Source organism: Coffea eugenioides, chromosome 3, assembly GCF_003713205.1.
Source record: "Coffea eugenioides isolate CCC68of chromosome 3, Ceug_1.0, whole genome shotgun sequence".
Classification (NCBI taxonomy): domain Eukaryota; kingdom Viridiplantae; phylum Streptophyta; class Magnoliopsida; order Gentianales; family Rubiaceae; genus Coffea; species Coffea eugenioides.
This window is the reverse complement of record NC_040037.1, coordinates 47,741,878-47,763,938: the sequence shown is the minus strand read 5'-3', so window position 1 is coordinate 47,763,938 and position 22,061 is coordinate 47,741,878. Positions and strand designations below refer to the sequence as shown.

Here is a 22,061-nt window from a genome sequence, read left to right as displayed (position 1 = left end):
GATTAGCGCATCATTAGGAGGTTCAATTACATTCGGAATAAATTTTTGGGATCAAACTAGAATCAAGGACTTAAGTGTTCATTAGAAGGAATGTGAAAAGACTAAACTACCCTCCCAAGCTCACCAAAACCACCATGCAAACCCAGCAAATTTCGGACAACATAATTACCTCACCTCTCACTCGGCCAATACATTTCTTTCACCACCTTCACACTCCACCCTCCTGCACACTCAACCTCTTCTCCTAAATACCGCAACACCACCACCCTTCACAACCTCATTCTGCTTTGGACCAACAACAAAAGAGTGAGGGAGAGACTTACCTCGTGAGTATCGACCGAGAGAGAGTGAGAGGCCGAGCTGCAACATCTTCCATCCGTGAGCTAGAAAAAAAAATGGAACCTGCTGCTCTATACCCAATCCAACCGTGAGGTAGTGAAGAGGGCTGTGAGCTAAACATCCTCCATTTCAGTCGCAAGCTTGGACGAGAGAAAGGAGGAGTGGACCGACTGAAATTCTGGTCTGACCAAGAAGGAAGAGTTTTGCAGCCGCTAGTCGTGTGTGTTAGACTTCAAGCTAAGGTAATTTCTGAACTTAGATGAGATGTATATGGGATGATGAAGCTGTCTTTAAGCATGCATGTGGACTGGTGAGGTTAGATGAAGAATTGTGACTCAAGAAATCTGGTTTGGAATGAATTGAAGCTGCTGAATGTGTGAGCTGGATTTTTGTAACTTTAATTAGCTAATCTGTGATAATCTGATCTTAGAAATGTGTTTAACTAACTGAAAACAAGAAGTTTAAACCATGCATGAAGTTAATTAGCCGTATTATGCTAGAAGGGAAAAATAATACACGACTCTGCTTCATGCAAGCTCATCCGAGAGCAGTGAACAAAAATTCTGGTTTTGTGGTTGAATGTTGTTGATGACCGAACCTAATTTGAACTGGGACTGATAATTAATACATTGATTAGTCATGCATGTTGGTTTTGAGTACCTAATACAAGGTTTTAGCTGAAGAAAATCCAGATTTGCGTCTAACTTAACTGCTGGAAATTTTCTGGAATAGCCGAGAGACTTCATGTTTGTTTGCATTTGTAATTGCTGTCAAATGGAAAATTTTGTTATGAATTGCATATAGATTGTTAGCTTTAAGTATTAAGTGAAGCTTAATGGAAGAAAATCTGAGGAAAAGTTGAATTGTGGATTGAAACCGAGGGAAATTTTCTGCTGCAAAATATTCCAGCTTGGTCGAGGGAAGGAAGTGAGCATTTAATTAGTTTTGTTTTCGAATTTCAATTCAGATTTTCGTATTGGATGTTTAAGATTTGCTTGAGGCTTGCTAATCACCTTTTGCATGTTGAGCTGAGGTAAGAATTGAAGAAAACTAGGAACAAAAGCTATATAAATAAACTATCAATTGCTGGAAAATTTTATCTTAGCTGATGACAGATTTATGGGGACTTTTTGGTGGAATAATTTATTGGAATTAAGCGTTATTTGCTTTGGTATATGCTGGTATGAATGTCATACTTAAATGTACGATGGTTTGAATAAGAGTCTTATGGTTTTAAAAGAGAAAAAGGAGTTTTTCACAAGTGAAAAATGAGTTTCCAGATTTTCGGATTTCTCTGACCAGTCTCAGTAAAATGCTTATATCTTGGTGTAGGAAAATCCGATTGAGGTGCCTTCAGTGGCATTCGAAACTAGAGTCATGGGCCGTTGTTTTATAGAAATTTCATATTTTTCCTCCATGTGTACTGCTGTCCGTGATTCCTCAAAGTAGGCTGTCCTGTTTGAATGTCCTGTTTCCTCAGGAAACTGAATTCTTGACTTGGATCGAATATTTGGCCTATTTGTGATTTGAATCTCTAAAAAGTGTCTTCTGGGATGTGATAGTATTAAAAATCTATTCTACAACAGTATAATTTTCATAATTGTTTGATTTGTGGAACATGAACTAAAGCAATTTTTGAAGGAAAATATTTTCCAGCATGACCGAACTGGTTGGGACTTTTGGTGAATTTATTTGCTGGATTTGTGCATTATTTATTTTAGCTTGGTTTGGACAGCTTATAGGCTATACGTTTGGTGTTTCTAGCAAGTAAAAGTTGGACATCTTGGTTTGAAATTTACTGGAATTTTCTTGACTATCGAAACAAGAAAAGAAAATCCGAGTTCCTAAGTGTATTTGTGAGTAAGCTAACCGTGACTTTCTTCTATGCTTGAGTTAAACTTTTAGTTGACTTGTTGTAAGAAATATTTGTTTGATACCAAGAGCTAATGATTGATGAAGCTCTAGTGAAATTGATGTTGGAATTGTGATTTAGCTATTTTGGCAACCAGGAATACAATGTGCAAATAATTTGAAATCGTGAAGTCCGTTTTGGTCTGTTGAATTTGAGTACTTTTAAATCAAGCTTTGTGGAATTATTTTATCTTACTATCAAGTTATAGAGATTGAGAATAGCGCGTTAATATTTAAAATTTAAATGAAAAGTGTAGAAAACTTGCTCGGCAAGGAAACATGATTCTTTTTCACTTATACTCTAGTACTTGAGCTTTTATTGAAAATTTTCTAGTACGAACACATTTTTCACCTTCTCGATTTCCGTGCCAAATTAAGCATTTTACCCTTCTTTTGAAATTGATAGTCCTTGCCACGATTTATCTCGGAAATGGGACTTTTAAATTCCTTTTGGTTTTATACCAATGATTAAGTTAAAACTTCCTATTTCAATTTGCTTGAGCTTGAGGCTTGAGTGTGTGTATCTAAGAGGTTTTCTTTATTCGCCTTAATCGAGCATCTAGGTAATTTGTAATTGTGATTAATCTCAGGTGATTCAGAGGACACCGAGAAGCTCTTTTAATTTCCTGCTTTTGCTCTTGCTTTGCTCCGGATTACGGTGAGGGATTCCAAACTGTTTTGCACAAAATTGCTTCTCGAACTTTTATAACCACTACTTGTAAAATTGCTTATATATATATATACGTGATGTGATTTGATGAGTGCTTCTTTCATGCCTAAGTGGTCTAATACTTGATGAATCTTGTTCATTTGAATGAAAAGTACTTATTTCTAGGCGAGTGTGTACTTTATCGCACTCGACCTAACTGTTGTTGTATTGCTTAACTGTTCAATATTTCATTGTTTATATGTTATTTGCGTATGCTGTAGGCCATGTGTACTTTATCACATTGGCTGAACAAGGCCTTCTCCCCTTCGTTATCACCTATTCGAGCCAGAAGCGGACTCGGTCGGATAGGTTGATAACCCTGGGCACTGTATTTTGGTATACTCGAGTATTACCACTGGAGGGATAAGGTGATGGCCAGTCAACCGAAGGAGTTACCAATGGGAGTTATAAGGACGGAAGTGGACTGAGTACTGTATCCTTTTGTGTTTGCTTTATTATTAACACTGTTATTGCTCTCCTAGTTGACATTTCTCGGGTAAGACTCCTCATGAGCATTAATCTCTGAGACGAAGCAATCCTTGTAATGTTCTTCTAGTCGGACGAGCCACTATTTGTTTGACTAAAATTCATGAAAATATATTTATGTGATCATGCATTCCAAATGTACGTTAGTGGTTTTTAAATGATTTATGAGTTGTACCCAGAATAAAGTTGCCAACAAAAGTATTACTTCTACATGTGTTTCCAAAGTAACGCTTACGCACTGGTTTATAAATACTTGATTTTCCCTTTTGAAACCTCATTGAGCTTTAGCTCACCCCCAAAAACATTTTAGTTCTATGCAGGGTGTCGCGCCCCACTTTTTGAAATGAATGATGTTTGGATGTGTGTGTGAAGTGTGGTGTGAACGTGTGCAAAATGAAAAGTAAAAAGGCCATGGGACTTTGGAAAGCGACGATTTGGCCAAATGAAATTTTAAAAAGGGTTTTTTAAATATGAAAACGGAGTCGCCACTTGGTATAGATTTGGGGTGTACCAAGTCACCCAGAAAGTGTTTTTTTAAAAGACAAAGTAGCAAAACCCTTTTTAAAACGACTCCTAGTCCACGTAAGCCAAAGAAAAAGGTTCGGGGGTCACGTTTGACAAAGGGGAAGGCAAGGATAGAATCCAAGGCACCCCTTTGACCTAGCCAAGGCTAGTTGCGCGACTTAACCAATTTTTCCTAATTTTTCTACCCAAGGTATGTATCGCGTATTGGATATGTCTATATGAATGCAAAAACCTAGGCCTAGGGGGATTGGGGGAAATTTCTCTTCAAAGGTTGAGTGGTGCCAATCACATTAATTGTGAAGCCCAATAATGACCCTTTTGGAGAGGTCACACCTAAACCTAAATGACGTGAAAAATGAGTGGAATGCATGCCATGTGAAAGTGTGAGTTTGTGTGAAGTGAGAAAAATGACAAAAGTAATAAGATAAGAGTGAAGGTGTGCAAATGTAGATGAAAGTACTCGTGTGCGAGTGAAGATAAAATGCTCGTGTGCAAGTGAAAATAAAAGGGTTCGTGTGCAAGTGGAGACAAGAAAGTGTTCGTGTGCAAGTGAAGGTGATAAAAAGGTGCATGTGTGCAAATGAGACAAAAGTGAAAGTGTAACGATAGAGTGGATTGAGAATGCATGAGCCTAGGGAATTTATGCATATTGGGTACGGGGAGACCTAAATCGTGACTTGATTTTCCCTTTGATTAGAAGGCGAAACTAGCGTGCTAAGGCTATCGAGTAGCCACACTCGCTCGTTTCCCTTATCGGAAGGGGACACTCAAGCAAAATGAACCCTATAGCTAGTATGGGATGCAAAACCTAAAATGAGGGGAAAGGGAGTCGAGGAGCATGCCAAGTGATAAAACTAAGAAAAATGCATGATATGTGGTGAACAAACAAATGATATGCTAATGAGGGGAAAACCCTAAGGGTCTAGCGTTGGACTAGCCCATTCTATGAATTCCGACTAGCGTTGGACTAGCGGAAACGTACATTCATCCATTCCATTCATTCATGGCTATGAAAGCAAGTAGACATGCCAAAATACTCGTAAACACATAGCACATAGCATTTAGCATGCTCGACTAGATGCAAGAGCCTAATAAAGCAATTAAACATGTAGCAACAAAAACAAGCAAGCAAGGGGAAGGGGAAGTGGACCAGATGCTCTCCGAGCCCTATCTATTACAAGCCAAGAGGTGTACACATACCCCATAAAACTTAAATAAAAGTAAAAGCAAGTAAATGCATGCAAGGAAGTAAGGAAAGCGGAGTAGGCATGCATATTCACATAACACGTAGGAGCACGTAAGGTCAAATGTAGTGCAAATGAGGGATAGAGTGTACCTCCCTTGAATTGACGCCCCAATGAAGTGAAATTATTCAATTACCCTCCAAAATAATAAAGAGGTCAAGGTACCAATTTATTTAGGAAAATTAAAGAAAATAGGCAAACACAAGCTCACTTGGTCATAAAACCCCTAAAGTCATGAATTAAGTGTAATGGAAACAAAGCATGGTAATTAATTAAAGCAAACAAGCAGTGAAGTTGCAAAAATAAAAAATGTGAAGGATCAAATTGATGAAATTATTCAATTGGTTGGGTCATAGTGAAACAAAAGGGAACTTGGGAGGTCAAAGTGCAATTTTCAGAAATTATTTCATGCAAGCTCATGCAAAGCCATGACACAACGTCTGCAATCAAACATTCCTGCTGAAATTTTTCTGCAACAACCAAACGGACTTCAGCAGCCAAGGTTCCATCCGCAAAGCTTCACCCATAACATTTAACAAACAAACTTTGCGCTAACTCTAATCAAGCATGTCTAAACATCATTAAACCAAGCAATTCTTAACAGCAAACATAAGGAAACAGCAAGAACCTGACAACAAACGCAGCAAAAAAAACAGCAAAACATAGGTGGGAGAAAACTCAGAAACCGCTCACTAGTTTGACCAGCAAACACAAGTGCTGGGACCTCATCTCGCTGTTTATCGACCCAAAATCACGCAACTCCATAAATTCTTAACTCAAACATGATTGTTCAGCTTTAATGAATCCCTCGGATAGCACCCAAGCCAAGAAAACAAAACAAAGCAGCAAAATGCAGCAAAGGAATCCAGTTGAAGCTTCATTTAACATGGCTGGAGTTCTTTTCCCTTTAAGGTAGATAGTTACAATGGATTCACAATATCGCAGCAATTCACCTTTTATTATGTTCTTAACTGGCATATGGACAACACAACCCAAACACCAAATGAAAACAGGTTACAGCAAGAGAAAGAAACTCATGAAGCTTCGGAACTCCAACAATTTTCAGTCACAAACGCAGCCCATGCGACCTGAACATCTACTTAGACTCAACCAAAAAAATCAAGAAAACAGCATTACCCATCTTGTTATGAGCAAAAATCGATTATGTAAAAGGTCAAACCATTCTAACGAATTTAGACTGCAAACCAGGACATGTATCTATCCACTTGAAACAAGCTAGACCCGATGGCTTAAGCATGACGAATACAGGACAACATGGAGAATATCACAATTCCCAACTCCCTTCTTCTTCTTCTTTTAAACCCAACCCAATTTTGCAGTAGTGCAAACTAATCATGAACATCCACTGACCTCTAACTTAACAAAATCAATGCTAGAAAAAAAAACAAAAACAAGTGAAACAGGACCTTCAAACACTATCGTAAGCTGAACAAGAAACATTGCCCGAGATTTTCATATCATTTTCTGATTTCGTTCACACAATCACATGTGGGTCAGCCAGGATCAATAAACAAACACTTTCATGTATTTATCACATAAGCCCATGAAAGAAGAAAAAGAAAGAAATTCAGGCTTCTATCCTTAAACTCAAACCGTTACCCACTGATTTTTACCTCAACCATACTCATTCAACAGGATGCCAAGGGGAATAGCCATGAAAAGAAAATAAAACAAAACAAAACATAACAGCAAAGATCTTAACATTTCTGAGCCAAATCTGATGGTATTTGTCGGGCAAAGGATGAAGATGTACCTTTAATCACCAAGTGAGGCGAGAGAGGATCAAGAAAAAAAATTCAAGTGGCTCTACTAGAGATTCAGAGGAACGCCAATGACGATGATGATTCGGTCAACTTCTTGCAACCCCAACTCAGACTCTCTCCTTCTTTTGCTGTTTCCTCTATTCTACCGTCACCTCCGTCTTTCCTCCTCACTCTATTTCAGCCGCCCACCTCTAATCCTTCTGTCCTGATTTTTCTTTTGCCGTTTCTCCTATATTCCCAAACTCCCCCTGTGCGGCTGTAGCTTTCTTTTGCTATTTATATGGCACCTCCCTCACCCTAAACCTTCAGTCCTTCTTCTGCAATTTGCAGCCAAGGAGCTCCCCAAAGTCCATTTGCAAGCTGCGGCAAAAACGCAGCCTTCATGCTGCGCGTTTCTTCTTTTTTTTTTTATTTTTATTTTTTTTTTTAACTTTAACTTAATAAATACAGAAATGATAAAATATAAATAATAATAATAATAACAAATTGCCAAAACCATGTAATAATAATAAGAATGAAAACAAATAAAAAAAACAAACTAAATAAATAAATAAAAACAACAAAAATGTCCATTTTTCCAAATTTTCTTCATTTTTCCTTTTTTCTCTTCTTTTTTCAAAATAACTTAATAAAAATAACTAAAGTGCAAAAAGGTTGCATTTAAAGAAATAAATATATTTTTGTGAACAAATTTCCTTTTTCCCTTTTTTTTCATTTTCATTTTCATTTTTCTTTCAAGAAAGCATTGAATAAAAACAAAATGACTAAAACATATTTTTTTTGAATGCTTTTCTTTTTCTCTTTTTTTTCTTTTTCAACAAATTCTATGATAAAACTTAAAAATAAAAATAAAACTGGAAACTAAAAACTAAAAATGAACACGACAAATAAAAACTAAAAAATGAAATTACACCAAAAATTTGGTGTCTACAGTTTGCCCCTCTTTGTCTGAGTTTTGAAAAAACTTGAGACAAAGAAGTAGACACCAAATACTTACCAGTGTTATTCGGTTGCAAAAATGATCTGAACGGACAGGAATTCTAAAATGGGACTGACCCGAACATGAATTTAAAATTGGGGATAGACCCACGGGATAGACCCGGACAGAAATGTAAAATTGGGATAGACCCACGGGATAGACCCGAACAGAAATTTAAAATTGGGATAGACCCACGGGATAGACCCACGGGATAGACCGGACAGAATGTAAAATTGGGATAGACCCACGGGATAGACCCGGACAGGAAATGTAAAATTGGGATAGACCCGGACAGAAATTTAAAATTGGGATAGACCCACGGGATAGACCCGGACAGAATGTAAACGGGATAGACCCAGACAGAAATGTAAAATTGGGATAGACCCACGGGATAGACCGGACAGAAATTTAAAATTGGGATAGACCCACGGGATAGACCCGGACAGAAATTTAAAATTGGGATAGACCCACGGGATAGACCCGGACAGAAATGTAAAATTGGGATAGACCCACGGGATAGACCCGGACAGAAATTTAAAATTGGGATAGACCCACGGGATAGACCCGGACTGAAATTTAAAATTGGGATAGACCCACAGGATTTTTAAACAATGAATTGAGTTCTTACCTGAGAGTATTCAAACTTTTGTACCAAGAGGGAGATTTGGATCTCTATGGCTAGAACGATAGCTGATGTTGTTCCTTATGACCCAATCTTTGCCAAATTATCACTCCGTCTTTGCTTACTGGGGAACTTTTCTGACGTCGATTCAGGTGCTAAAAGAAGTGTGGTTGTTTGTGTTTGTAAATGCAATGTTCCTGCAAGACAAGAAGAAATAATGGACTTGCCACCATCATTCGATCCGGCTTGCCTTGAGAATCGTGTAAACATGAGTCTTTTGATGCCTTTGCCAACTTTTGCTGCGGCATCTGCCTTGGTTGAATTTGCAATTTTGATTGAAACCTTTCGATTCCGGAGACCAATAAAATGCGCATTTACCATGTCACCAAATCCATGTAGCAGCTTGGTTGCATTTTACTCACTTTAAAAGATGATTGAATCCCATACTCTTGCACAAACCTTAGGGTTTATCATTCATCCGAATCCAATGGTAAAAGAATGATGCATGAAAAATCAATGCAAAATGATTTCCTATGTTATGCAGGAATGCCAAAGAATGTAAAACACATCCAACTGTGCTTAATCCTACAAAATGCCATGAATACAAGCAAATGAGGAAGATGAATTTTATAAGAATGTATTTGGAAAAGAATTTTTACAAAGCGACACAGTTTTGGCCAACAGATGTCATATTCAAATCTCTGGATATCTTTGTTCTGGAATTTAATATTGGCAGAAGTATGACAAAAATGAGAAGAAATCCAAATGAACCAAGTCACCAGCTGTTCCTCCTCGTGCTTGCTCGTTGCAAAAACTTGCCTTGGCGCCCTTTCGGGTTTTCACCAAGGTTGCCCCCTGCTTTTTTGTTTTGTCTTTGTTTTTGTTTTTTTTTTTTTTTTTTTTTGGTGCCCTTTCGGGTTTTCACCTAAGAAGCAATGGAAGAGCTCAACCATAATCGACTCAGGAGTATGAGTTGAAGATTTCTGACATCAGTAAAATGCACTTCCCTTGTAAGATTAGGCGAAGGCCTTATGAACATCACTTGCCAGTTGATTAGCAAAATTCCTAATAGAAATACAACAAGTGACGAAAGCCAGGACTTTGGGCTTTTGTAATGAGGTCAGGTGGGGTGTTTTCAAGAAAAGTTGAGGCTTGAAAGCAAATTTGATGAGAGGTGTGAAATAACCTGAGATTGCATCATTTTGAGATCATCTCCAATTTTGAACAAAACTGAGGAAATTTGCCCCAGTTTAATTGAATTCTCTCTTTGTGCTTTTCATTGCATTTTCTCACTTTTGCATTTTTCTTCAAAACTAAATTTGCCCCAGTGTGGGTTCTCTTTTTTCCATCTTCTCTTTTCAAAATGAATTTGCCCCAGTGTGGGTTCTCTTTTCTTTCTGATCATTTTTCAAAATGAATTTGCCCCAGTGGGTTTTCCTTTTCTTTCCGATCATCTCTTTTCAAAATGAATTTGCCCCAGTGTGGGGTTGGCAATTCTCAGGGGCTGCCAAACGAAAATTTGTCAATTCTGATGGCTCAAAGGGGACAAGTAGGGATAAAATGCTTTAAATGTAAAAGAAGAGGGCCTGACTTGCATTTCGCCATTTGCATGAATTTCTAAGGAAAATTTGCATGATCAAATGAAAATCTTCTTGCACATATCTGATTTGATGGGTTGAGGGAATGTTTGACCATCCATTTCCGCAAAATGAGTATTCCGCCAGGTAATACCTTTTGGACAACGAACGGCCCTTTCTGATTTTGGGCGAATTTGTCTCTGCCTTCGTCTTGTATTGGCAAAGTTCGCTTGAGTGCTTTGTCGCCTTCCTCAAAATGTATGCTGATGAAACTTCTTGTCGTAGGCTCAGGCCAGGCGTGTTTGTAACATTTCATGACAAACGGCATTCTTGGCTGAACTCCCATTAGAGTGTGCAAAGATTGAATTTCTGCTACTGCAAACGAGACTGCCTCCAACCATCTGTACACCTTGACACATAGTCAAACTCTTAATCATCTCCTTTTCTGCTTTTGTCCAAACGAATGCTGATTTATGTCCTTTTGACCTTATTCTCAGTGCCAATGTGAACAATTGCTATGGCTTCTAGGTTTGGTTGAATTTCTCCTCGTTTTGTTCAAGATTTTTTGAAAAAGAATCAAATACTTTCTCATTATCACTCTCGCTTTGAAATTGGGTTCCAAAATTCTCAAGTCGTGAGTGAGATAGAGATTGCCATTATTGAATTTCAGAAAAGTGATATCCAAAGGGTCAAATAATTTATCTTTGGTCATTTGAAAGAATTAACGAATTTGGAATAATAAGCAAACAAATATACAACAAACAAATGAACAAGCAATATGACCGAAATATAAACAAACGAATAAACAAAATAACCTGACAAGAATGACTTGTGCATTTTCATAAAACCTTTGATTGAAAGCAAATGAAATAAAACTTAAAAAAATATTTACATGCGCAAATTTTAGTCAAAAGTAAAGATGTTTTCATTAGCTAATTACAGATGCAAAAGTTTTTTCCTCATGAATTCGCATGAATGACAAACCCCTTTAGGTTTACCGAAACTCCTTCTGAATGGGTAGAAATTCGGCTGTCCAATTGGAAATTGATCCCTCAGGGATATCGGGAAATTCTGCATCATTTCCAAACACTTCAGCCTCACTTGATGAGTTTTTAGCAGGCTCCTTAAATTCCGTATGGTCCATAATAACCCCAATGGTGTTATCGTACTCTGGCAGGGGGTTCTTATCCACATTTGGCGCTTGTGCCTCTTTTCTTCTAATTACAATCCTCCTGCTCAATCATATCTTGCACCTTGTGCTTAAGTGCTCTACAATCAGTGGTTGGGTGGCCGGGTGCTCCCGAATGATAGGCGCAAGTGTACTGAGGATTGTATCCGGCAGGGACGCCATGAGAGTAAGTTGGAGGGAGAATTATGCCAATTCTACCAGCAGCCTTTAATTGTTCATACAATTGGTCCAGAGGCCTGCCTAGGTTGGTGAATGTTCGGGTACGGCTTTGATTGTAAGTTTTAGTGTGTTGGGGATAGTTGTAGGTAGGTTGTTTGGTGGAGAAAATTGTTGATTGTAGGGAGGTCGGGGTCGAACTTGTTGGAAGTTAGGCTGAGATATTTGAAAAGGGGCTATAGACGAGTTGGTGTATTTAGGGCGAGGACGAGGTTGAGTGGTATTAGGGTGATGAACAGGATGAGGGTTCGAATGATAAGGGTAGGAGTTTGAGTAGGTAGGGTGTTGTCTAGGCCTGGATCTTGGGACACGGTTTCGATCCCAGACAAAAACAATTTCCCCCTCTTTCTTTTGGAATTGTTGCTTTTTCCCACTACTCCTTTGTCCTTGTAAAGCATCCAACTGTGATTCGAGGGCAGAGACATTACCCGTCCTATCATACTTGTTAAATTTAGGGGTTTTGAACCTCTCAGGCAACCGCACATTCGGCAAAAGGCAAAGCTTATCGTAATCCAAAACTCCTTGCTTGTTCAACCCCTGACTTTTCCCCATAAACTCATCAAAGCGGTCAAGGCGCTTGAGCAGCTTCATATCAACGGGAGTGGAAGATTCCCCCATTTCTGGCTTGGTTTGAACAGTGTGGTCTGGTAGGAAAGGTTCAGCAGCAGGGTAATAAAAGGTATGTAGCTCAGGTGATATATTTGAAGTAGCTTGGGGTTGTGAGCCTTGCCTGCGAGTAAGAAAAGATGAAGGATTAGGAGGGTAGCGTATGGCAAATTTGTGGTGGGATAGGCGAAAGTTTCCTCGGGTGGAATAGGGAATGATGGAGTATCAGTGACTTGAGTTGAAGGGATGACAAATGATTCTGGCTCCCTGCTTGACGGGTACAGGCTCAGGTTGAACTCCGCTACTGATTAGCTCATCAATCAATTTCTTTGGGCGCCATTCAGATGCCATCTCACCAAACTTCGTAAGCATCTCGGTCAGTTGACCCCCAAACTTGCAGTCTCAGGTTGGGCTGTAGTAGCAGACATATCCGACTGTTCCGGTTCTGAACTCATGTTTACACGATTCCTCTTGGGCTTGACTGCGGGATCGCGTTATGATGGGGCTTCGACGAGAAGCTATGTTTAAATATTACCTGAAAATTTTTGAAAAGATTGCCTTTAGACTTAACCCTCGCTTAGATATTCCAATAAAAATAAAGAAAAGGAAAAGAAAAAGGCAAGAGTTAGTAACTGTCCAAAAAAAATCGGATGCATGTCCTATTGGGGAGCCCTTTTATGCCAAGGGTAGGCCTAACATGAAAATGCGATCCTCTAGGGTAAGCACTATACCATACCTGACGGATCTGATCAACTCATTGAATGACAAATAATTTTTGAAACATTTGGTCAATTGGAGTGACGAGAGACACTTGTCAAAATGAGGTCAACGTTCGAATGGATTGATCACTTTTGATTGATACAGGAATTTGCAAAAACGCACGGGTTTGACCTTGACGAACTTCCTATCAAAGAGATTGGAATTCGTTGATAAAATTTCTCAGTGAATTACGGGTCAAAACCCTAACTGATCAAGTGATTGGATGCAATGGATGGTTTTCTTCAAAATTGACTAGATTTCCCAATTTGGAATTTGACAATGAAATCCTAATTGGTCAAATGAAATTGACAATTTATTGAAAATCAACCGGATTACCCTAAAAGGGAAACAGGTCAAATGAATTCAAAGAAATTTATCCAAAATTAATCAAATCACCCTAACAAGGGTAAATCGATCAAATAGATTGAACGAAACTTGATCTATTCAAAAATCGGCTCGATTGCCCTAAAAAATGGGTAAATTGGTCAAATGAATGAAATTGAATTAGGGATTTATTCAAAAATCGGCCGAATGACCCTAAAAAGGGTGAATTGGTCAAAAGACCCTAAAAAGGGTAATTTGGTCAATTGAATTCATAATTTATTCAAAAGCGACCGAATGACCCTAAAAAGGGTAAATTGGTCAAATGATTTGATGATTTATTCAAAAATCGACCAGGTGACCCTAAAAAGGGTAAATTGGTCAAAGGAATGGTTTATTTAAAATCAATTATGAATTGACAAAATGGATTGATCGAATCGGCCGGCCATTGGTGGTTTCTGAAAATCAGTCTATGAGCCTTCTAAAATCACAATTTGGCCTCAATTTATTTATCATCTCAATAGGAGGAATCATTTGTGAATTTCTTCAAATTAATGTCCTTCACGCAAAGGATTTTTATCAATTTTTGATAAAATGGCCAAAAAGTGATTATTAGATGCTCACATTCCAAAGATCACTCTATAAAAATGATCAGATCCTACCTTACCTTGTGCACTCCCCCTTTGGATGGTACATAAATGTAAACGTGCAAGTCTCACTGGATTAAGTACCCGAGACACAAGGTGGCTTATTTCTAAACACGGGATTCCCTATGTGGCATTCCCTTTCTATGGTTTATGCATGATGTCATTTATTAAAGCGATGTAAATATGTGACAAATATGGCCTAAAGGACATGAATAATGCATCGGGGGGAAAGGTCTAAACATGAAATGTATTTACTGAAAGATAAGTGCAAAGATTGAAATTTAGACATGTGAGCTATCTAGTGGGTGAGTCACTAAAAGAGTGCCAAAGAGGCCCCTTATTGCTAAGGCACATGAATGCAATCCAAGAAAACAAAAGAATGGTTAGTGCAATTGATAGTACACATAACACATTGGGAGCAATTAAGAAAAGAAATACAATAAAAACAAGTAAAAGGGGTGGAACCCCTTCCCTCGTGCCTAATGTGCTTAAAAAAGGGTGAGGCTGACTCTAGCCTAGGAAAATGCTAATATGGATGCATGAGGCTGGGGCTTACTAATGCAACTAGACTCGATAAGTCTCGGCTCCCAAGCCTTCAGACCTAAAGGCGAAGGGTCATCACTCCCAGGGCCTTTGATCGGTGGCTCGAGTGATCCCTTAGGTAGCGCTATGGGCGCAGAGCACACCAGCCGCCTACCCAAGGCAATCGATCCTAATCCTATAAGGCGGTGTGGGAAACGCCCACGAAAAATAAAATAAAATGGGATAACAGTAAATAGACGTGCACGTATGAAGTGCTCCCTATTTTGAGGGAAAGGGGTGAGAACCACGCGAGGCTCTAAAGGTGACACACACCCCCCCCAAATGCAATGCGAGCGCGAGATACATATATCCAATCAACCAATCATACACACGTGAGTGAGGGAATAGTTTGATACGCGCGCGAGGCGGAAAAGTCCTAAAATAGAAAATGCAACCCTAATATCCAAATGCAATGCATAAAAAGGGTAGAAAAAGGAAATGAATGGCTAAGCCAAATGCTTGGACCCACTTAGGAAGTCCCCAGTGGAGTCGCCAACTGTCGCGCCCCAATTTTTGAAATGAATGATGTTTGGATGTGTGTGTGAAGTGTGGTGTGAACGTGTGCAAAATGAAAAGTAAAAAGGCCATGGGACTTTGGAAAGCGACGATTTGGCCAAATGAAATTTTAAAAAGGGTTTTTTAAATATGAAAACGGAGTCGCCACTTGGTATAGATTTGGGGTGTACCAAGTCACCCAGAAAGTGTTTTTTTAAAAGACAAAGTAGCAAAACCCTTTTTAAAACGACTCCTAGTCCACGTAAGCCAAAGAAAAAGGTTCGGGGGTCACGTTTGACAAAGGGGAAGGCAAGGATAGAATCCAAGGCACCCCTTTGACCTAGCCAAGGCTAGTTGCGCGACTTAACCAATTTTTCCTAATTTTTCTACCCAAGGTATGTATCGCGTATTGGATATGTCTATATGAATGCAAAAACCTAGGCCTAGGGGGATTGGGGGAAATTTCTCTTCAAAGGTTGAGTGGTGCCAATCACATTAATTGTGAAGCCCAATAATGACCCTTTTGGAGAGGTCACACCTAAACCTAAATGACGTGAAAAATGAGTGGAATGCATGCCATGTGAAAGTGTGAGTTTGTGTGAAGTGAGAAAAATGACAAAAGTAATAAGATAAGAGTGAAGGTGTGCAAATGTAGATGAAAGTACTCGTGTGCGAGTGAAGATAAAATGCTCGTGTGCAAGTGAAAATAAAAGGGTTCGTGTGCAAGTGGAGACAAGAAAGTGTTCGTGTGCAAGTGAAGGTGATAAAAAGGTGCATGTGTGCAAATGAGACAAAAGTGAAAGTGTAACGATAGAGTGGATTGAGAATGCATGAGCCTAGGGAATTTATGCATATTGGGTACGGGGAGACCTAAATCGTGACTTGATTTTCCCTTTGATTAGAAGGCGAAACTAGCGTGCTAAGGCTATCGAGTAGCCACACTCGCTCGTTTCCCTTATCGGAAGGGGACACTCAAGCAAAATGAACCCTATAGCTAGTATGGGATGCAAAACCTAAAATGAGGGGAAAGGGAGTCGAGGAGCATGCCAAGTGATAAAACTAAGAAAAATGCATGATATGTGGTGAACAAACAAATGATATGCTAATGAGGGGAAAACCCTAAGGGTCTAGCGTTGGACTAGCCCATTCTATGAATTCCGACTAGCGTTGGACTAGCGGAAACGTACATTCATCCATTCCATTCATTCATGGCTATGAAAGCAAGTAGACATGCCAAAATACTCGTAAACACATAGCACATAGCATTTAGCATGCTCGACTAGATGCAAGAGCCTAATAAAGCAATTAAACATGTAGCAACAAAAACAAGCAAGCAAGGGGAAGGGGAAGTGGACCAGATGCTCTCCGAGCCCTATCTATTACAAGCCAAGAGGTGTACACATACCCCATAAAACTTAAATAAAAGCAACCAAGGGGAAGGGGAAATGGACCAAATGCTCTCCGAGCCCTATCTATTACAAGCCAAGAGGTGTACACATACCCCATAAAACTTAAATAAAAGTAAAAGCAAGTAAATGCATGCAAGGAAGTAAGGAAAGCGGAGTAGGCATGCATATTCACATAACACGTAGGAGCACGTAAGGTCAAATGTAGTGCAAATGAGGGATAGAGTGTACCTCCCTTGAATTGACGCCCCAATGAAGTGAAATTATTCAATTACCCTCCAAAATAATAAAGAGGTCAAGGTACCAATTTATTTAGGAAAATTAAAGAAAATAGGCAAACACAAGCTCACTTGGTCATAAAACCCCTAAAGTCATGAATTAAGTGTAATGGAAACAAAGCATGGTAATTAATTAAAGCAAACAAGCAGTGAAGTTGCAAAAATAAAAAATGTGAAGGATCAAATTGATGAAATTATTCAATTGGTTGGGTCATAGTGAAACAAAAGGGAACTTGGGAGGTCAAAGTGCAATTTTCAGAAATTATTTCATGCAAGCTCATGCAAAGCCATGACACAACGTCTGCAATCAAACATTCCTGCTGAAATTTTTCTGCAACAACCAAACGGACTTCAGCAGCCAAGGTTCCATCCGCAAAGCTTCACCCATAACATTTAACAAACAAACTTTGCGCTAACTCTAATCAAGCATGTCTAAACATCATTAAACCAAGCAATTCTTAACAGCAAACATAAGGAAACAGCAAGAACCTGACAACAAACGCAGCAAAAAAAACAGCAAAACATAGGTGGGAGAAAACTCAGAAACCGCTCACTAGTTTGACCAGCAAACACAAGTGCTGGGACCTCATCTCGCTGTTTATCGACCCAAAATCACGCAACTCCATAAATTCTTAACTCAAACATGATTGTTCAGCTTTAATGAATCCCTCGGATAGCACCCAAGCCAAGAAAACAAAACAAAGCAGCAAAATGCAGCAAAGGAATCCAGTTGAAGCTTCATTTAACATGGCTGGAGTTCTTTTCCCTTTAAGGTAGATAGTTACAATGGATTCACAATATCGCAGCAATTCACCTTTTATTATGTTCTTAACTGGCATATGGACAACACAACCCAAACACCAAATGAAAACAGGTTACAGCAAGAGAAAGAAACTCATGAAGCTTCGGAACTCCAACAATTTTCAGTCACAAACGCAGCCCATGCGACCTGAACATCTACTTAGACTCAACCAAAAAAATCAAGAAAACAGCATTACCCATCTTGTTATGAGCAAAAATCGATTATGTAAAAGGTCAAACCATTCTAACGAATTTAGACTGCAAACCAGGACATGTATCTATCCACTTGAAACAAGCTAGACCCGATGGCTTAAGCATGACGAATACAGGACAACATGGAGAATATCACAATTCCCAACTCCCTTCTTCTTCTTCTTTTAAACCCAACCCAATTTTGCAGTAGTGCAAACTAATCATGAACATCCACTGACCTCTAACTTAACAAAATCAATGCTAGAAAAAAAAACAAAAACAAGTGAAACAGGACCTTCAAACACTATCGTAAGCTGAACAAGAAACATTGCCCGAGATTTTCATATCATTTTCTGATTTCGTTCACACAATCACATGTGGGTCAGCCAGGATCAATAAACAAACACTTTCATGTATTTATCACATAAGCCCATGAAAGAAGAAAAAGAAAGAAATTCAGGCTTCTATCCTTAAACTCAAACCGTTACCCACTGATTTTTACCTCAACCATACTCATTCAACAGGATGCCAAGGGGAATAGCCATGAAAAGAAAATAAAACAAAACAAAACATAACAGCAAAGATCTTAACATTTCTGAGCCAAATCTGATGGTATTTGTCGGGCAAAGGATGAAGATGTACCTTTAATCACCAAGTGAGGCGAGAGAGGATCAAGAAAAAAAATTCAAGTGGCTCTACTAGAGATTCAGAGGAACGCCAATGACGATGATGATTCGGTCAACTTCTTGCAACCCCAACTCAGACTCTCTCCTTCTTTTGCTGTTTCCTCTATTCTACCGTCACCTCCGTCTTTCCTCCTCACTCTATTTCAGCCGCCCACCTCTAATCCTTCTGTCCTGATTTTTCTTTTGCCGTTTCTCCTATATTCCCAAACTCCCCCTGTGCGGCTGTAGCTTTCTTTTGCTATTTATATGGCACCTCCCTCACCCTAAACCTTCAGTCCTTCTTCTGCAATTTGCAGCCAAGGAGCTCCCCAAAGTCCATTTGCAAGCTGCGGCAAAAACGCAGCCTTCATGCTGCGCGTTTCTTCTTTTTTTTTTTTTTTTTTTTTTTTAACTTTAAACTTAATAAATACAGAAATGATAAAAAATAAATAATAATAATAATAACAAAATTGCCAAACCATGTAATAATAATAAGAATGAAAACAAATAAAAAAACGAACTAAATAAATAAATAAAAACAACAAAAAATGTCCATTTCCCAAATTCTTCATTTTCCTTTTATTCTCTTCTTTCCGCGCAAATAACTTAATAAAATAACTAAAAGTGCAAAAAAGGTTGCATTTAAAGAAATAAATATATGTGAACAAAATTCTCCTTTTTCCCTTTTTTCATTTTCATTTTCATTTTCTTTTCAAGAAAGCAGTTGAATAAAACAAAAATGACGTAAAACATATTTTTTTTGAAAAATGCTTTTCTTTTTCTCTTTTTTCTTTTCAACAAATCTAATAAAACTTAAAAATAAAAATAAAACTGGAAACTAAAAACTTAAAAAATGAACACGACAAATAAAAAACTAAAAAATAGAAATTACACCAAAAATTTGGTGTCTACACAGGCTCGAGAAGGATAGTTACTCAAGCGCAAGGATTTGGAGTACCGTGGATTATCCATTATCTGGATTGTGGTTGATTTTCTTTGTGAAATGTAACGGTTATTTTGAAAGATTTGTGAAACTTTTTGGTATGATGTACTTGTGGTTGAAGTGAATGTAAATCTCATGACATTTTGGGGATTTTACTTTTGTAAGAATGATTTGAATTGCAAACATAAGATTGTACTTAAGTTATTATTGTGAAAATTTAGATGAAGTATTGGACTCGTACTTTGGTATGTTGGACTGGTGGATATATTATACTCCGTTTGAGCTTTTAAGAACCATCGATTATATTCATGCTTGAGTTTTGTAGTGAGTCCCGGCGAGAGTTGGGTAGACGGCCCGCCAAACCCTTTGATTCGCCTTAGGGGGAAGTGGGTCGTTAACAGGATTTCAGCATGGATACCTGCACAGGGGCTTGCCAAAATACAACATGCACTTTATTTTAAATATTGCAACTACTACTCATGGAAGGAGCAGTGTGATTGATTTGAAAGTCTTGCTTGACTCTTTGACGAAGTCCTCAAATGGACTATAAAAAATTTGCCCCAGTGTGGGCTTATTCTGCGAAATCTTACAAATGAAAATTTGCCCCAGTATGGGCCCATTTTGCAAAATTTGGTTTGGATGCCTCTCCATTTATTTGAACAAAGTAAGAAACTGTGTTTCCTATATAATGGGAAGAAATTTGAACATCTTGCTTAAACTCACACAGAAAATTTCATGATGAATTTCTCAAAATAATACCAAATCACGGAAGATTTCTTCCTCACCTTGGCATTGGTGCTTAGGGTAACGGGTCACCACTTGCAGGACCAATCAAGTGGGCGTTATTTCTGATTTTGAGGTGGCTAAAGGAAATGGGAGGTCAAGATTTGTCTTATTCTTGTGCCCAAATTGTATGTAATCACATCTTAGTGAAAGCAAATAGTTTGTCACCCTTATTTCTTAAGAAAACGTAGTCCACATATAAGCTTTATAGGCTTGCAACAATATGGATGGAAACGATAGCTAAACATGTGAAAACTGGTCATAGCCTTATGATCACGAATGATTGATGGACTCCTTAGAAGCATGACCTTTGTTTTGAGTTGTCATGAAGGAATAAGTCAACGATGGACTTTTATGGGCTTGTAATGTGGCTTGAAGACGATAGTTAAAGAAATAATTTTCAAGGACATTGCACCGAAGATCGCGTTTTTCTCAAAATTGCCCTCATTTTGGACTCCAAGATCTTGGACTTTGTTTGACTTTTATCATCACTCAACAGGGTCTTTCAGCATCAAATCTTTTTGCATTTTTCTTTTGCATTCATTTCGCTCGTTTTTCTTTTTTTTCTTTTCCCTTTTTTTCAAAAGTGCCCTCGCGGGACATGAAGAGCAGTGTCAACCTCACACCTAATCAATTCAAAAATACATTCAAAAAATTTCTTGACATCAGTATATGAACATCACTTGCCAATTAGAAAATTCCTTGACGGAGATATTGCAAAGAACAGAAGTCAGGACTTTCGGCTTTTGTAATAGGGTCAGGTGGGGTGCTTAGAAAAGTTAAGGCTTGAAAGCGGATTTCAAAAAACGGTTTGAAGAATCCGAGATCGAATTGTTGTATCAACCCCCTTTTAGGGTTAAATCAGAACTGGCCCCAGTTTATGCTCAATTGAGGCTTTTTCTTTTTCATTTTTCCTCTTTTCTATTTTCGGCCTTCTGCCATTCTTTTGAACTTTCACAAAATTTGCCCCAGTTTATTTTTGAACTGAGGTTCTCTTTTCTTCTTTTGTCTTTTGATTTTGTTGCATTATCACTTTTTCACTTCTTAAAACTTTTCCCTTTTCAACTCAAACTTGCCCCAGTGTGGGGTTTGCGATTCTCAGGGGTTGTCAAACGAAGTATTTTATTCTGAAGGTTCAAAAAGGATAACTAGGGATAGAATGTCTGATTGGAAAAGATGAGGGCCTGACTTTTATTCCATTCCTTACATTAACTCTGAAAGGAAACTTTCATTAATGCGAAATTTCTTGCATGTATCTGAATTAACTGACTGAGGAAGACTCTTGTTCATCCATCTCTGTGAAACATAGGCGATCCGCCGGACAAAACTCTTTCTTTTCTTTTCTCTTTCTTCTTCTCAAAATTGAAGCCCAGGTAGAATCAAATTTCCCCAACTTGCAATTCTCACTTTTCTTTTAATTTTATCATTTTTGTTTTTTCTTTCTTTTGAAAAATTCTTCAATCTCCCTCCCCAATGTGGGGTGCGATCGTAAGTGCTTTTGAAAAGAACCACCAATTTTAGCTCAAATGAGGATGCAAGGGATAAATGGTGTTTAGGTCGTAGAAACGATGGCCACAGTATCATTCTTACACCTCATGGCAACCAAAGTAAACGAATGCTCATTGAGAATCCATTCCCTTTTTGATATTTGAGAATTTTCCAATGTGGGGTAATGATCATCGATGCACTTATTTGAAACGAAATTATTCTTTTAAAGGCTCAAATGGGAGAGCAAATGATAAAATCTGTATAGGTAGAGAAACGAATGTTCAAAGTATCATTCCAAATTTTTTAAAACAAACAAAAATAACGCACGTTTTGCTTTCACTTAGATGTGAATTGAATTTGGTTAATCCAGTGGGCATTTCTCAAGCAAAGATCGCCCCAATTTGCAATTTATCAATCAATGTGACTGATTTTATTTTGTGGTTAAGTGAAGGAGAAAAGGTATCTCATGGGGTCTTTTGAGTGACCTCTTTTCAATTTTGAGCACTCTTATTGT

General features: G+C 38.3%; 1 long non-coding RNA gene across 1 annotated transcript; it reads left to right on the top strand.

Moving 5' to 3' along the window:
• Window positions 1-2,848: 2,848 nt before the first annotated feature.
• On the top strand, window positions 2,849-19,272 carry LOC113764628. Its single transcript, XR_003467653.1, has 3 exons — window positions 2,849-2,908; window positions 3,756-3,766; window positions 19,250-19,272. It is a non-coding gene; the product is annotated as an uncharacterized LOC113764628 (long non-coding RNA).
• Window positions 19,273-22,061: the final 2,789 nt, after the last annotated feature.